At 44.5% G+C, this 18,044-nt stretch overlaps 1 protein-coding gene across 1 annotated transcript in view; it reads left to right on the top strand.

The window, feature by feature from the left end:
- Window positions 1-18,044, top strand: part of LOC139266669 (serine/threonine-protein kinase MRCK alpha-like) — a 550,926-nt gene that overhangs the window by 71,168 nt on the left and 461,714 nt on the right. The window contains exon 3 of the mRNA XM_070884257.1: window positions 3,133-3,241. The gene's annotated coding sequence lies outside the window, so the exon portion shown is untranslated. The remainder of the gene's footprint in view (window positions 1-3,132; window positions 3,242-18,044) is intronic.

Here is an 18,044-nt window from a genome sequence, read left to right as displayed (position 1 = left end):
GCTTTCTTGCAGACTTTAGTGCCTGCCTCTGACTTGACTACCTAGATCTGTGTTTTTATCATCATCTTGTCACAGAAGGACAGGGATCAAAGATTTTCCAACACGGTTACTGAAACAAGCTAATGATTTGCTTATTTCTTTTAGTCTGTGACGAAAACAACTTTGAAGTTAACTGATTAACACCTTAACTACCCGTCATCTCCGCCTTTTTAAAGATGAGTGTGAATACTCTGCTTTAAAAAAAATTTAATGGTATCTTGTTTTCCCAAGATTTTTCTGTGGGGAAAAATAGTCAGAATATGACAACTGAAGTCGAGGTATATGGTTGAGCAGTGCAGAAAGAGCTCCACTCTATCCTTATCCAGTGATTTCGTTGGCCTAATATATGCTGACACTGGCTGCAAAAGAAAATAATAGCATTGGCCTCCATCACCAGTTGACCCCAAAAACATGGCAAACATTCCAGAGAAAGATTAATTCGGTACCAAAGTATGGTGCCACAGAATGTAGTTTCTTGATCATTTTTTTCCCCACGTGTTCCTACTGACCAGTAGAGACTATGGGCCCAAGTTTCCACATGATTTGCGCCTGATTTTTAGGAGCAACTGGTGGAGAACGGACTATCTTAGAAATCGCAATTCTCCACATTTTTTTTTCTGCAGTTCTCGTCAGGTAGAACAGTTCTACTTTGGAACAGAATTTTTTCTTCAAAAGGGGGCGTGTCCGGCCACTGACGCCTGATTTGAAAGTTTCCACAGTGAAAACGTACTCCAAACTAAAGTAGAATGGAGCCAGTGAAGATTTTTGTAGAACTGAAAAAACCTGTTCTACACATTAAAAAATCAGGCGCAGGTTACAAATTAGGCGTCCAGAACGAGGTGGGGGGGGGGGAGGGAAGTCATTAAATTCTACAATAAATCCTTATTTATACTTCTACAAATATTATACAAATAAATCCAACCTGAATAAACATTTAGAAGCAAAGAAAAGATTAAATAAACCATCTTCCTACCTGTGTGAAAGTGCTTCAGGCACGGAGAATTCTGCAGTCAGCCTGAGGCGCCCGTTCTTCCCGCGGGGGGTGGGGGAGGAGAGGCACTCGTTCTTTCCCGCGGGGGGGGGGGGGAGGCCCCCGTTCTTCCCGCGGGGGGGAGGGGGGGGAGAGGCGCCCGTTCTTTCCCGCGGGGGGGGAGGAGGAGAGGCGCCCGTTCTTTCCTGCGGGGCGGGGGAGGAGAGGCGCCCGTTCTTTCCCGCGGGGGGGGAGGAGGAGAGGCGCCCGTTCTTTCCCGCGGGGGGGGAGGAGGAGAGGCGCCCGTTCTTTCCCGCGGGGGGGGAGGAGGAGAGGCGCCCGTTCTTTCCTGCGGGGCGGGGGAGGAGAGGCGCCCGTTCTTTCCCGCGGGGGGGGAGGAGGAGAGGCGCCCGTTCTTTCCCGCGGGGGGGGAGGAGGAGAGGCGCCCGTTCTTTCCTGCGGGGCGGGGGAGGAGAGGCGCCCGTTCTTTCCCGCGGGGGGGGGGGGGGAGGCGCCCGTTCTTCCCGCGGGGGGGGAGGAGGAGAGGCGCCCGTTCTTTCCTGCGGGGCGGGGGAGGAGAGGCGCCCGTTCTTTCCCGCAGGGGGGGAGGAGGAGGCACCCATTCTTCCCGCGGGGGTGGGGGGGAGGCGCCCGTTCTTTCCCGCGGGGGGGGGAGGAGGAGGCGCCCGTTCTTCCCGCAGGGGTTGGGGGGGGGGGGGGGGGGAGAAGGAGACAGTGAGAAGGCTGCAAGTGCTGATGTGCTGATGGCAATGTGCTTTTATTTTAAAATGTTCAAAAATTAAACAGCTACAAAGAACTACAAAAATGGCCGTGTGCCAATGTTTCCTTCACACAGCGCGTACGCGAACGCTGCAACGCGCACGCGCAGCGTTGCTGGCAGGAAAAAAACTAATTTAAATAGTACCCGCCCACTCCTACTTACAAAATCAGCGTGAGTGTAGGCTCCGCCCCCCCTGGGCGCTGCGCCAGACAGACAAGGAGCTGCAGAACGCTCCAGAATTGCGAGTTTTTTTCCGGCGCCGTTTTAGGCGCGATAAACGGGCGCCCAGCTCGGAGGGGCGCCCGTTTTTTATCGTGTGGAAACTTGGGCCCAATGTCCTTCTGGAAGAGAAAACGGTTGGTGTGTCGCCCTTGAATTAGACCACCATTTTGTTGTCACTTGTGGGCTGATTTTTTTTATGGGGCTATTAGAAGAGCTGAGACCAATCCTATTCTCTCTTTCCCCCCCCCGCCCCTGCCCCCGCCCCATCCCTCTCCTACATAAGTCTCCATACTTGCATCAGTGCAGTGCAAGTGCTAGATAATAACTAGGAGCCAAAACCCCAGCAGGTTATTTTCTCCCTCCCTAGCTAACTACGTCATACAAAGCTGAGATCAGCTAACTCGGCATAGCCCAGGTCTGGATGGTTCATTACCAAGCCAGATGGGTGCATCTGTCCACTGGGCCATCGGGGAGCAAATTGTTCAACAACCAGCCTGCAGACAGCAATTTATGGCACAATTGATGTATAGATGCCTCTGTATTCTTGGAAGAGCCAGAGCACATGATGGATTATTAGATTGTAACTACCCAGCTGGAATGCTGCATAATGATGCTGAGCTTTCTCTTTGTCAGCTCTTTGCTGTCTCCAGTGTGTGAAATCATGCTCGTCTTTTTCCCCATGAAGCGAGTGTGCTAGTATTGTGCAGAACTAACCTCCTAATATTGGGTTTTCTTTTACTACTTTTTTTCCTAGTTTCTCCTTTCAAATATATTAACCCCATCTGAAAGGCTGCTTAGGGGTCTGTCCCTAGCTTTCCACCAATAATTTGACCCAAGAATGGTCATGAGCAGCCTGGTGCATTCACCCTTCTTGTGGGGAAATGTTTCATACCTTGTCTGGCACATGCCCTTGACAGAACCATGTGGGGAACGGTGAGCTTGTGTTTGTGCCATAGTGTCAGACCTCCGACATACTGCCCCATTTTGCTGATGAAAAATTCCCGTTAAAGCATTAGCAGATCCTCTTTGATGTACTACTACCAATTTCCAGCATTATCTGTTGCACCATGTACCTCTCGTACTGCTCTGAAGTAATAAATATTCTCTTGTCTCCTTTCAGACTGCTGAAGGTGTACTGGTCTCCTCGATGCAAATGGAACAGCTGGAGAATACCTGCTTGCCGGATCGCTTTGTGCTTGAACCAAAATAAACGTCGTCTTTGAACAACTGTAAGTCTTTTCATGGTTTTTGACTGAGCATTATGTAATGTGGCGGGGTAGAGAAAGGCAGCATATTGCATGACAGAACACTTTAAAATCAAGGTAGAGTATTCCAAGGCAGCTCAGTACATGACCCTGAAGGTCGACAGTTCTGATCCCATCACTTTGACACTTGCCTCCAGCTCGTTTGCCTTGCTGGTCAGAGTTTGTTTGTTCTTGGATGGAATGAGAGACTGAGCATGGTATAAAACTAAAAGTGGGAGGAAGTGGGGAATGATTAACATTGGACTTGGCATGCTCACGTGGCACCTCTAACATTAACAATACTTGTGAATCATAGAATCTTGCAGCACAGAGGAGACCATTCAGCCCATCGTGCCTGTGCTAGATGGAGAATATTTAGTACCAAGTGGTGCTAACAAGAAAAAGGAGAGATGAAAAAGTCCTAAAAGAGCTCATCCAATAAGGGGAAAACATGTTTCCGCTCAGCAGCTTTTTGCTGCCTGTGGCAAATCCATTTTGTAGCTATATGTTGGAAGATGGTTTCGGGTGTGATTATTGAGCATTCACCTGAAGTATCCAGTCAATTTCAAGCTGTTATCAACAAGGGTCATCCCTGTTGTACATCAAGGAAATAATAGACCCAAAATTCAAAATTCAGCCACATTTTTTTGATATCTTACCTTCAAAGGAACATTGATACTCTGTCTCTTTCGAAATGGGATTGAGAATCATAAGGATAGATACAGACAGCAATGATTAAGTGCTGAGTAGAACATATTGGGACAAAAGCAAAATACTGCGGATGCTGGAAATCTTAAATAAAAACAGAAATTGCAGGAAATTTCCAGATCAAGTTGCATCTTTGGAAAGAGAAACAGAAATCTTTCCTTAGGAGATTAAATCTATGGGGTAAGGGTCATGATGCATTTGACATTTCAACAGGGGACTACACTTTTTTTTTAAGCAGTACTTCATTGGCTGTAAAGTGCTTTGGGAGATCCTGAGATCATAAAAAGCGCTGTAGAATCACAAGTCCTTCTTTCCTTCTTTCCTCTAGAATAAATTGTTCATTGTCAATTAAGGGAAAAGGCACAACAGACCTTTACCTATCTGTGCTTTGTGTTCTCATAACCAGCTGCTCACTGCTATCAATGAATATCCGGGAGGGTAGAGGCTGTGTGTTGCAGGTGCTTCGAGATACCTGTCCTGCTTCATTGCCCAGCCTCAGAAATACCGAGATGGTAGTGATGAGTTGTTTTAATATGAGCAATTTATTGTTAAGAAAAATACATGAAGCACAGAGTGCACAGGCTCTATTCCTGAAATATTCCTTTCAAGAATTGAATTTTGAATGTTTAACTTTTAATTAAAACAGCTGTTTAATTCCCATTTCTAAAAATATGATACCCTCCCAAGTGGGATACCAGTTTACCCTTATAAAGGCAAGTGGCAACGTCAAAACTGTATATGGAAAAACTAGCGGCAGCTCAGTAAGTTATAATTGAGTTTTCAACGTCAGCATTTAGAAATTAAGAATGATATTGATCATTGCAAGTTGGTTTTAGGAAGCGAGCACCAGAATTATTGAAGTAACTGACTTGAGTGGAGTACAGGGCACAGTTTTAATGCCTTTCTTAGCTTTCATTTTATTTAGTGTGACTGACCCTGATTTAGATGCGCATAAACCTCCAGTCCAGAACCTCCTGATATTTTGAATTAATTTCCCCACTGAGATGTAGATGTGAGCTGAAGAAGCTTACCCAGCAAAAGGTTTTCTAGCCACGTCAACAGAAGTTAATTTTAGTAATCTGCAGTTTGTGTGCTCATGCTGTTCACCTCCGTTCTTTGCACCTGTCTTTGACACAGTTGATTATCTATTGGGTTACATTTAGGTTGGAGACTTCACGTGTAATCGTGCAGAGCATTGATCAGTGCTTCAGGTCTATTCCCATCATGTCTTGCACAATCCTTTGGAAATTTCACAAACTGTGCAATAAAATTTTGTCCTGTATAAGGGATCTATTTGTACATCATACTCAGCAAACAACACCTTAAGCAGTGTCAACAGGTTAAAGAATCCCTGTTTTGTGCAGTACTAAGATATGCAGACTAAAAGGTCCCAGATTCAATTTGTATTTGTGCTGAGTTAGCTGAATTCAGTTGAGTTGCTGCAATTATCCCTGGAACTCCCTGCCCATATCATAAGGAAGCTTGCTGGGAACATAAAAACTGACTGCAAAAGCTTCTATAGATATGTGAAGAGAAAAGGATTAGTGAAGACAAACGTAGGTCCCTTGCAGTCCGATTCAGGTGAATTTATAACAAAGAAATGGCAGACCAGTTGATCAAATACTTTGGTTCTGTCTTCACGAAGGAAGACACAAATAATCTTCCGGAAATACTAGGGGACCGAGGGTCTAGTAAGAAGGAGGAACTGAAGGAAATCCTTATTAGACGGGAAATTGTGTTAGGGAAATTGATGGGATTAAAGGCCAATAAATCCCGGGGCCTGATAGTCTGCATCCCAGAGTACTTAAGGAAGTGGCCCTAGAAATAGTGGATGCATTGATGATCATTTTCCATCAGTCTATCGACTCTGGATCAGTTCCTATGGACTGGAGGGTAGCTAATGTAAAACCACTTTTTAAAAAAAGGAGGGAGAGAGAAAGCAGGTAATTATAGACTGGTTAGCCTGACATCAGTAGTGGGGAAAATGTTGGAATCAGTTTTAAAGATGAAATAGCAGCGCATTTGGAAAGCAGTGACAGGATCGGACCAAGTCAGCACGGATTTATGAAAGGGAAATCATACTTGACAAATCTAGAATTTTTTGAGGATGCAACTAGTAAAGTGGAGAAGGGAGAACCAGTGGATGTGGTGTATTTGGACTTTCAAAAGGCTTTTGACAAGGTCCCATACAAGAGATTGGTGTGCAAAATTAAAGCACATGGTATTGGGGGTAATGTACTGATGTGGATAGAGAACTGGTTGGCAGACAGGAAGCAGAGAGTCTGGATAAACGGGTCCTTTTCAGAATGGCAGGCAGTGATGAGTGGGGTGCCGCAGGACTTGGTGCTGGGACCCGAGCTCTTTACAATATACATTAATGATTTAGATGAAGCAATTGAGTGTAATATCTCCAAGTTTGCAGATGACACTAAACTGGGTGGCAGTGAGCTGTGAGGAGGATGCTAAGAGGCTGCAGGGTGACTTGAACAGGTTAGGTGAGTGGGCAAATGCATGGCAGATGCAGTATAATGTGGATAAATGTGAGGTTATCCACTTTGGTGGCAAAAACATGAAGGCAGAATATTATCTGAATGGCGGAAGATTAGGAAAAGGGAAGGTGCAACAAGACCTGGGTGTCATGATCCATCAGTCATTGAAAGTTGGCATGCTGGTACAGCAGGTGGTGAAGAAGGCAAATGGTATGTTGGCCTTCATAGCTAGGGGATTTGAGTATTGGAGCAGGGAGGTCTTACTGCAGTTGTACAGGGCCTTGGTGAGGTCTCACCTGGAATATTGTGTTCAGTTTTGGTCTCCTAATCTGAGGAAGGACGCTCTTGCTATTGAGGGGGTGCAGCGAAGGTTCACCAGACTGATTCCTGGGATGGCAGGACTGACATATGAGGAGAGACTGGATCAACTGGGTCTGTATTCACTGGAGTTTAGAAGGATGAGGGGAATTTTGTAGAATCATATAAAATTCTGAAGGGACTGGACAGGTTAGATGTGGGAAGAATGTTCCCGATGTGGGGGAAGTCCAGAACCAGGGGACACAGTCTAAGGATAAGGGGTAAGCCATTTAGGACTGAGATGAGGAGAAACTTCTTCACTCAGAGTTGTGAACCTGTGGAATTCTCTACCGCAGAAAGTTGTTGATGCCAATTCATTGGATATATTCAAGAGGGAGTTAGACATGGTCCTAACGGCGAAAGAGATCAAGGGGTATGGAGAGAAAGCAGGAAAGGGGTACTGAAGTGAATGATCAGGCATGATCTTATTGAATGGCGGTGCAGGCTCAAACGGCCGAATGGCCTACTCCTGCACCTATTTTCTATGTTTCTATAACTCTGAGTCCCATCAGCCCTGTGCTCGCTGACCTACATTGGCACCTGGCCTGGCGAAGCCTCCATTTTAAAATTCTTTATCTTGTTTTCAAATGCCTCTGTGGACTCACCCTTCCCTATCTCTAGCCTCCTCCAGCCCTAGTACACTCTGAGATCTTTGCACTCCTCCAACTCTAGGGCATCCCTGATTTTCATCGCTGCATCATTGGCTGCTGCATCAGTTGTCTAGGCCCTAAGCTCTGGAATTCCCTCCCTAAACCCCTCCAAATCTCTTTCCTCCTTTAAGATACTCCTTAAAACCTACCTCTCGGACTAAGCTTTTGGTCGCTTGTTCTCAGGAGAAACTGTTTCTAATGACAGATGAGTCAGTAACCAGGGGACACAGATTTAGGGTATTTAGCAAAAGAACCAGAAGTGACATAAGAAAAAGAATTTTCAGTAATGACTTTCAAAAGTGAATTGGATATCTACTTGAAAAGGAAACAACTTGCAGGACTATGGGGAAAGAGCAGGGGAGTGGAACTAATTGGAAAGCTCTTTCAAAGAGAAGGCTCAGGCACGATAGAACGAGGCCATTTGACACATCATTCTATAATTATATGTTTCTATGTTCCTTCCAAGTTTGCTGACGATACAAAGATGGGAGGAAAAGCAATGTGTGAGGAGGACACACAAAATCTGCAAAAGGACATAGGCAGGCTGAGTGAGTGGGCAAAAATTTGGCAGATGGAGTATAATGTTGGAAAGTGTGAGGTCATGCACTTTGGCAGAAAAAAATTAAAGGGCAAGTTATTATTTAAATGGAGAAAGATTGCACAGTACAGCGGGACCTGGGGGTACTTGTGCATGAAATGCAAAAGGATAGTATGCAGGTACACCAAGTATATTGGCCTTTATTGCAAAGGGGATGGAGTATAAAAGCAGGGAAGTCTTGCTACAGCTATATAAGGTGTTGGTGAGGCCACACCTGGAATACTGCGTGCAGTTTTGGTTTCCATATTTATGAAAGGATATACTTGCTTTGGAGGCAGTTCAGAGAAGGTTCACTAGGTTGATTCTAGGGATGAGGGGGTTGACTTATGAGGAAAGATTGAGTAGGTTGGGTCTCTACTCATTGGAATTCAGAAGAATGAGAGGTGATCTTATCGAAACGTATAAGATTATAGAAACATAGAAATTTACAGCGCAGAAGGAGGCCATTTCGGCCCATCGTGTCTGCGCCGGCGACAAAGAGCCACACGGACCTTCGTCAGCAGCTCTAAAGGTTACATACAAACCCATGAACAATGACGGAAAGGCAAAGAGCACCCAGCCCAACCAGTCCGCCCCACACCACTGCAACACCCCTTATACTAAAAAAATGTACACCCCACCCCAACCGGAGCCATGAAATCATCTGGGAGAGGCAAAAACCAGATTAAAAACCCAGGCCAATTTAGGGAGAAAAAATCTGGGAAAATTCCTCTCCGACCTGTCCAGGCGATCGAAACTAGTCCAGGAGATCACCCTGGCCGTATTCTATTCCCTGCAGTACTTACCATTATATCTGCGCCGTCCAACAAAAGGTCACCTAGTCTAATCCCAATTACCAGCTCTAGGTCCGTAACCCTGCAGGTTTCGGCACTTTAAGTGCCATCCAACCATCTCTTAAAAGTGGTGAGGGTTTCTGCATCCACCGCTCTTCCAGGCAGCAAGTTCCAGATCCCCAAAACCCTCTGCGTAAAGAAGCCCCCCCTCAAATCCCCTCAAATCCCCTCTAAACCTTCCACCAACCACCTTAAAATTATGGTCCCTCCCAATAGCCCCCTCCACCAATGGAAATAGACCCTTACTAGCCACTATGTCCAGGCCCCTCAATATTTTGTACACCTCGATGAGGTCTCCTCTCAACCTCCTCTGTTCCAATGAAAACAAACCCAGCCTATCCAATCTGTCCTCATAACTAAGATTCTCCATTCCAGGCAGCATCCTAGTAAATCTCCTCTGCACCCTCTCTAGTGCAATCACATCCTTCCTATAATACGGCGACCAGAACTGCACACAGCACTCCAGCTGTGGCCTAACCAAAGTATTATACAATTTAAGAATAACCTCCCTGCTCTTATATTCTATGCCTTGGCCAACGAAGGCAAGCAATCCGTATGCCTTCTTAACCACCTTATCCACCTGGCCTGCTACTTTCAGGGATTTGTGGACAAGCACTCCAAGGTCCCTTTGTTCATCTACACGATTACATGGCCTACCGTTTAATGTGTATACCCTTTCCTTATTAGCCCTCCAAAAGTGCATCACCTCACACTTCTCGGAATTAAATTCCATTTGCTACTGCTCTGCCCACCTGACCAGTAGATTGATATCCTCCTGCAGCCCATGACTTTCCTCTTTATCATCAACCACACAGCCAATTTTAGTGTCGTCTGCAAACTTCTTAATCATACTCCCTATATTCAAATCTAAATCATTGATATATACCACAAAAAGCAAGGGACCCAGTACTGAGCCCTGTCGAACCCACTGGAAACATCCTTCCAATCACAAAAACATCCATCAATCATTTACCCTTTGCTTCATTTAGCCAATTTTGGATTCAACTTGCCACTTTGCCCTATATCCCATGGGCTTTAACCTTCATGACCAGTCTACCATGCGGGACCTTATCAAAAGCCTTGCTACAGTCCATATATACTACATCGTAAGCACTCATCGAACCTCTTGGTTACCTCCTCAAAAGATTCAATCAGGTTAGTCAAACATGATCTTCCCTTAAATCCGTGCTGACTGTCCCTAATTAATCCTTGCTTATCCAAATGCAGATTTATCCTGTCTTTCAGGATTTTTTCCAATAATTTTCCCACCACTGAGGTTAGGCTGACAGGTCTGTAATTACTCGGCCTATCCCTTTTTCCCTTCTTAAACAAGGGTACTACATCAGCAATCCTCCGGCACCATGCCCATATCCAAAGAGGACTGGAAAATGATGGTCAAGGCCTCTGCTAGTTACTCTTTTACTTCGCTCAACAACCTGGGGTGCATTTCATCCGGGCCTGGGGACTTACCTACTTTCAAAACAGCTAAACCCCTTAATATTTCCCCTCTCTATATTTATTTCATCCAGAATATCACACTCCTCCTCTATAGCAGTATCTGCATTACCCCTTTCCTTTGTGAAAACAGATGCAAAGTATTCGTTAAGAACCCTACCAACATCTTCCGCCTCCTCACAAAGATTACCCTCATGGTCTCTAATAGGCCCTACCCTTTCCTTAGTTACCCTCTTACTCTTAATATATTTATAGAACATCTTAGGGTTTTCCTTAATTTTATAGGCCAAGAATTTCTTGTGCTCTCTCTTAGCATTCCTAATATCCTTTTTAATATTACCTCTTATGTGTGGGCTTGACAATCTGGACGCAGAGAGGATGTTTCCACTGATGGGGGAAACTAGAACTAGAGGGCATGATCTTAGAATAAGGGGCCGACCATTTACAATTGAGATGAGAAATTTTTTCTGAGGGTTGTAAATCTGTGGAATCCGCTGCCTCCGAGCTGTGGAAGCTGGGATATTGAATAAATTTAAGACCGAAATAGACAGTTTCTTAAACGATAAAGGGTTATGGGGAACGAGCAGGGAAGTGGAGCTGAGTCCATGATCAGATCAGCCATGATCTTATTGAATGGTGGAGCAGGCTCGAGGGGCCGTCTGGCCTACTCCTGTTCCCATTTCTTAAGTTATGTTCTTAACTCCTGCCTAACACAATGGCAGACAATCCCCATGGAGAGAGTTGAAAGCTGCTTTGTTTCAAGATATGGTGTGCATTGAAGTGCTTCTGTTCCATCTGTTTTGGCCCCTGCAGAAACATTGTCTTGGGATTTACTCCATCCCCTGTCCTGCCTGCCTTTCCAGGTTGAACCGAATGGTACATGATGTTGATGTCCTGTTTGTCCAAGTCTCCCTCTTTCCATCTCCATAATATCGCCCATCTCTACCTCTACCTAACTCTGACCACTACCAGAACACTCAACCACATCTTTGTCACCTTAAAGCTCAAGTTTTTTTCATTATTCATTCTCGGATGTGGGCGTCACTGGCAATGCCGGCATTTATTGCCCATCCCTTGGTAATGTTCCTGTGAAGCGCCTTGGAACATTTTATAACGTTAATGGCACTATATAAATGCAAGTTGTTGTTTGGCAATGTGGAACTCTCTTTTCCCCCCCCACCCCCTAAAAGGCTGTTGAGGCCAGGTCAATTGAAAAGTTCAAAACTAAGTTTTTGTTAGGCAAGATGAAGGTTGTGTTGGGCCTCCTTGAAAACCGTTTGATACAACTGAGTGGCTTACTTGGCCACTTCACAGGACAATTAGAAGTCAGCCACTTTGATGTGAAACAAAGAGTCACATATAGGCCTGTCCAAGGAAGGACTCCCAAGGTTCCTTCCCTAAAGGACATTAGTGAACCAGTTGGCTTTTACAGATACCAGCTTTTTGGGCTCAATTTTGACTCTGAGTTGCTCCGTTTTTTTTTGGAGTGGGCTGCTTTTTCTGGTGTAACTTAAATCAATTTGCACCAGCATAACTCACTTAGTGACGTTTTTTTTAGGTTAGTTTTTTTTCTCAAAAGGGGTGTTACCAGCCACCTACGCCAGTTCTGGCCATTTAGGCAACTTTGGCCAGCTAATAATTACTCCATTTCTACTTAGGCCAGCGTATGTGGTCACTTGAGAAAACACTTGCGAAGAGTTAAAGAAATCGGTGCTGGTAAGTACATCGGAGGCCATTCGGCCTGGGATAGAGGCGGGAAGCGGAGAGGACTTGGTGAACAGACTTGCAAAACCATCCTTCCTTCGCACAATTAAAATAATAAGAAATAAAAAATTCAAGTCCTACCTTCAGCGTCAAATTGCAATTCACCTTTCGGCACTCAGCCCGGGACACTCAGAACGCACGCAGGAGAACTCCGGGATCGCACTGGGAGGCCACTCGGCTGGGCGAGGGGCAGGAGCGATTAGAAGTAAAACTAGGAAGCAGTTAAACCCATTCCATTGGGCCTGACTTGTAATTACTCAGAGATTGCATTTGAATTTCAAGCCTCCCAAGATCCCTGTCATATTACTTTTAGAATAAAAGGTTTTAGTTCCACAAAATAATTTATTTCTTATAGTAATAAAATGTCAGGTAAAACTTGGAGGTTCCTCATTAACAATGCTGTATAATGTATTTTACCTTGATGTCATTTGGCAGCGGAAGAATTGCTGGGTAAAGCCAAAACTCATTTCATCCGACTCTCCTTATTAAAAGTCTTTATCTGTCTCTGTTCAGGCTGTGCCTCAGTAAGCTTCCTCATGGGAGGAGCTGGCTATTGTTTTCAGAACAGTGCCCGATCTGTAATGGCCGATTGCCAACTCTCAGCGCCACTGCGCGTGCACGGACATCACCATTCTCCACTGCGCATGTGCAGACGTCCCGGCACATTTTCCAGTGCAGAACCGAGTCGACTGGCCACGCTGCGCGGCTGCAGTGAAGAGGCCAGACAGTGGTCAAAGTTGCAACATTTTATTCCGGCGCATCTCCGAAAGTACATAAGCAGCGCAACTCGGGTAAAACGCGAGCCAAAATTAAGCCCATGATTTCCAGATTTAATTTAATTGAATTCAAATTCCCATGATGGGATTTGAAGTCCCGTTGCCTTGATTATTCAGTAATATAACCAGTACATTCTCAAAAGCTCTGTTTTGCTGGCCTTCCAAGCTCTGCTGTACACTAATTCCAAATTGCAAGGGGGTTGAAGTATAAGAGTAAGGAAGTCTTGCTACAATTGTACAGGGCCTTGGTGAGACCACACCTGGGAGTACTGTGCACTGTTTTGGTCTCCTTATCTAAGGAAGGATATACTTTCCTTGGAGGCAGTGTACCGAAGGTTCACTAGATTGATTCCTGGGATGAGAGGGTTGTCCTATGATGAGAGATTGTGTAGAACAGGCCTTATACTCTCGAGTTTAGAAGAATGAGGTCATTTTATTGAATCATACACGATTCTGAGAGGATTGAGAGGGTAGCTGCTGAGAGGTTATTTCCTCTGGCTGGAGTGCCTAAAACTAGGAAGCATAGTCTCAGGATAAGGGTTAGGCCATTTAAGACGGAGATGAGGAGGAATTTTTTGGGATTGTCTGCCCCAGAGGGCTATGGATGCTGAGTCTTTGAGTGGAGGACTGAGCTAGATAGAGTTTTGGACTCTAGGGGAATCGGGGATATGGAGATCTGGCGGGAAAGTGGAGTCGAGGTCGATGATCAGCCATGATCTTATTGAATGGTGGAGTAGGCTCAAGGGGCATTATGGCCTACTCCTGCTCCTATTTCTTATGTTCTTGTGTCTTTCCCTATCCCTGCAACCTCCCCAGTGTTATGTCCTCTCACACCCAATGCCCTTCTAATTCTGTATATCTTTCTTCCTCTTCTTCCCCCTCTCTGTTAGACCACTTTCAAAAGCCTCCTCAAACCCAATCAGCAACTGTGCCTTCGGTCACCTACCCTATCTCTTCTCTTGCTGCTCAGTGTCCATTTCCTGCCTCTGAGGCTCGTTTACTATGATAAAAGAGCAAATTGTTGTACTAAAATCCCACATTCAACTGGTTTACCAATGACTGTTCAATGTACTGTACACATGTGGCTTAAAGAATGCTGAGAAGAAATATTTGTTTTATTTATTTTAATCCCGATTACTGTAAACTGATTAGTCAGTGGCACGTGAATTGAATGTGGGATTTTATTGCGTCTGTGAGTAGGACTTGAATCCACTGGAATGTCTCGGCTGTGTGGCAGGCCTTCAGCAGAATGCGGAGACATGAGAGATGAATATGGAATCTGCGACAGGCAAATAACAGGAAGTCACAGAACTCCTCAGGAGCAGGAAGGCTGTTGTTTGCTGTCTGTTTTCCACTGCAGTATTATGGAAAATCACTGTTTCCAGTTGAGGCTACGCCAAGTTTCACTTTTTTTATGTCTTAACTCATCATTATTGCCACTAGGGTTTCAGTAAAGCCAAATAGTGAATTAAAGCTTTACACAATTGTAAATTTTGTAGATTTTAGTCACTGAGTTTGGTGAAGTGTAACCGTGGATATGTGAATTGTTGCTTCCACGTCCAGTTGAACTGTGGGAAAAGGTCCAACAACACAACTATAAACTTCAGCATCCAAACTTAGCTTGAGTTTGGAGAAAGTATTGAGCCATGTCGTACTAGGGTTGAAATTCTTGTGGTTGCACATATGTAATTTGAGGTGATGAATTACGAGCATTGTACAAGAAGCATATCACTGAAGTGTATGAGCTTAAATATGATTATTTTTCTCTTTGTTTTGATAGTGCATATTCTTCGGAGTGTGACTCATGACAACACAGTGGCTCAAAATCTGCGGGCGGAGGCTTCTCGCGGGCGGATGCTTCCGACCTGCAAAAGAAATCTATGAATTTATCTGGTGGTCTGGGAGGGTTCGTAGATTTTCGCTCCTGGGCCCCTCTGGGTACCTGTGGTTAGAGGCCCACGTATCCCAGGGGTGCACGCAGTTCGCAAGTACCCCTGGGATCATGTGGGCTAGCCCAACCAATAAAAGAACAGAATTCCCATTCATACTTGTGGGGTTTCCGTTTGTACGGAACTCCCATAAGTATGAATGGGGATCACTTTTTTAAAAAAAAATATACGAACACATGAAATAATTTTTTTTTAATTACATATTTAAAATGAATAAAAATGCCATTTACTTCAATATTTTAAACAAATCTAATTTTAATTTAAAAAAATGTTTTAACGGGGCTTAAAAATAAACTTACCTTATTGGACAGGGTTTTTAATGTATAAATGAGTGATAAAATTTTATTTTTCTATTTTTTTAAACTCTAACACTGGTAAAAGCAAGCCTTATGCCTGCTTTTACCAGGCGTAAGGAGTTCAAGGGCATTAGTTGGGCAGAAGTTGGGTAGCCCAACACTCCGCCCACAGAGACTCATTTCTTTCACATTCGTACGATCTGTTAAGAGGATTCTTGACAGATTGGAAGTTTCAGGTTTCAACGCATGTGCAGTGCATGCCTGACCTTGTGGAGCCCCTACGGGTGCGTGCGCACCTCGTATGCACCTGAGGGGCCGCAATTTCAGCCCCTATGTTAAACTTCAGTTTGTGCACAGTTAAGGTCGCAGGGCTTAAATTGGTCCCCGTCTAGTTGAGCAGTTTCTGTATTCGGAGTTTCTCTGTTCCAACAGTGGCTTGTGTCCGCTCCTACACAAACTTCTAGAATCATAGAAGAGTACAGCACAGGAGGCCACTCCTCCGCTCTTTCCCCATATCCCTGCAATTTTTTCTCCAAGTATTTATGCAATTCCCTTTCAAAGGGTACTACTGAATCTGTTTCCATCACCCTATCTGGCAACGCATTCTAAATCCTAACCACTTGTTGCATAAAAAGGTTTTACCTACTGTTACCTCTGGTCCTTAAATCTGTTCCCTCTGGTTATTGACCCTTTAGCCATTAGAAACCATTTTTCTTTATTTACACTATCTAAAGCCTTCATGATTTTAAACACTTCTATCAAATCACCTCTTGGCCTTCTCTGCTCTAAGGAGAACAACTCCAGCTTCCCCAGTCTATCCATGTAACTGTAGTCCCTCATCCCCGGAACCATTCTTGTAAATGTCCACTCTTGGCACTATTTCGAAGAAGAGCAGGGGAGTTATCTCCAATATTTATCCCTCAATCAACATAACAAAAAACAGATTATCTGGTCATTATCACATTTCTGTTTGTGGGAGATTGCTTGTGCGCAAATTGGCTGCCGCGTTTCCCACATTACAACAGTGACTACACTCCAAAAGTACTTCATTAGTTGTAAAGCACTTTGAGACATCTGGTGGTCGTGAAAGGCGCTATATAAATCCAAGTCTGTCTTTCTGCCCAAAATTGGACATAATACTCCAGTTTGGCAGGCAGTGACCAGTGGAGTACCACAGGGCTCATTGGTGGGACCCCAGCTATTTATAATATACATTAATGATTTGGATGAGGTAATAGAGTGTAATATCTCCAAATTTGCAGATGACTCTAAGCTGGGTGGCTGTGTGAGCTGTGAGGGGGACGCTAAAAGGCTGCAGGGTGACTTGGACAGGTTAGGTGAGTGGGCAAACGTGTGGCAGATGCAATATAATGTGGATAAATGTGAGGTTATCCACTTTGGTGGCAAAAACACGAAGGCAGAATATTATCTGAATGGTGACAGATTAGGAAAAGGGGAGGTGCAACGAGACCTGGGTACATCAATCATTGAAAGTTGGCATACAGGTTCAGCAGGCGGTGAAGAAGGCAAATGGTATGTTGGCCTTCATAGCTAGGGGATTTGAGTATAGGAGCATGGAGGTCTTACTGGAGTTGTACAGGGCCTTGGTGAGACCTCACCTGGAATATTGTGTTCAGTGTTGGTCTCCTAATCTGAGGAAGGACGTTCTTGCTGTTGAGTGAGTGCAGCGAAGGTTCACCAGACTGATTCCTGGGATGGCAGGACTGACATATGAGGAGAGACTGGATCGACTGGGCCTTTATTCACTGGAGTTTAGAAGGATGAGAGGGGATCTCATAGAAACATATAAAATTCTGACTGGACTGGACAGGTTAGATGCAGGAAGAATGTTCCCGATGTTGGGGAAGTCCAGAACCAGTGGACACAGTCCAAGGATAAGGGGTAAGCCATTTATGACTGAGATGAGGAGAAACTTCTTCACTCAGAGTTGTTAACCTGTGAAATTCTCTACTGCAGAGAATTGTTGATGCCAGTTCATTGGATATATTCAAGGGGGAGTTAGATAAGGCCCTTACGGCTAAAGGAATCAAGGGGCATGGAGAGAAAGCAGGAATGGGGTACTGAAGGAATGATCAGCCATGATCTTATTGAATGGTGGTGCAGGCTTGAAGGGCCGAATGGCCTACTCCTGCACCTATTTTCTATGTTTCTATATAGCTGGAGCCAAACTAGTGTTTTATAGCGGTTTTGCATAACTTCCTGTCTTTTGTACTTTATGCCTCTAATTATAAAGCCCAGGATCCCATATGCTTTATTAACTACTTTGTTAACCTGTCCTGCCGCCTTCAAAGGTTTGTACACACACACACCAGGTTTCTCTCTCTCTTGCAACATCTTTAAAATTGAGCCATTTAGCTTGTATTGTCTCTCCTCCTTCCTACCAAATTGTATCACCTCACACTTTTCTGTGTTGAATTTCATCTGCCATGTGTCCGCTCATTCCACCAGCCTGTCTCTGTCCTCTTGAGGTCTATTACTGTCTTCCTAACTGTTTACTACACTTCCAAGTTTCGTGTCATATGCAAATTTTGAAATTGTGCCCTGTAACCTCGTGCAGTTTCTTTACAGACCACCCTTGATGCTTTCATTTAAAAAAAAATGTACTGTTGGTTTCTGATCTGCATTCTGGGCCTCACGCTCTTTATATTTTTATCACGTCTGTCAGAAACCTCTTGGAAGTGCAGCATGCATAGTGAATTACTTTGAAGTGAATTCAAATGCCATGTAGGTCTGAGGTGCTTAAGTCAGGTCACTGTTCAACAAAGATGTCTCTATAGCGTTCCTTGCACAGAGATTAGCTACAGCCTGATTTCTGTTTGTAGCACTTGGCATTACCAGGTCTCGTAGCACTTGGCATTACCAGATCTCACAGCACTGGATATTGACTATAAA

The sequence above is a fragment of the Pristiophorus japonicus genome, chromosome 7 (genome assembly GCF_044704955.1).
Source record: "Pristiophorus japonicus isolate sPriJap1 chromosome 7, sPriJap1.hap1, whole genome shotgun sequence".
In the NCBI taxonomy this organism is placed as follows: domain Eukaryota; kingdom Metazoa; phylum Chordata; class Chondrichthyes; family Pristiophoridae; genus Pristiophorus; species Pristiophorus japonicus.
Note: the sequence above shows the minus strand (reverse complement) of the source record. Positions and strands in the feature narration are given on the sequence as shown.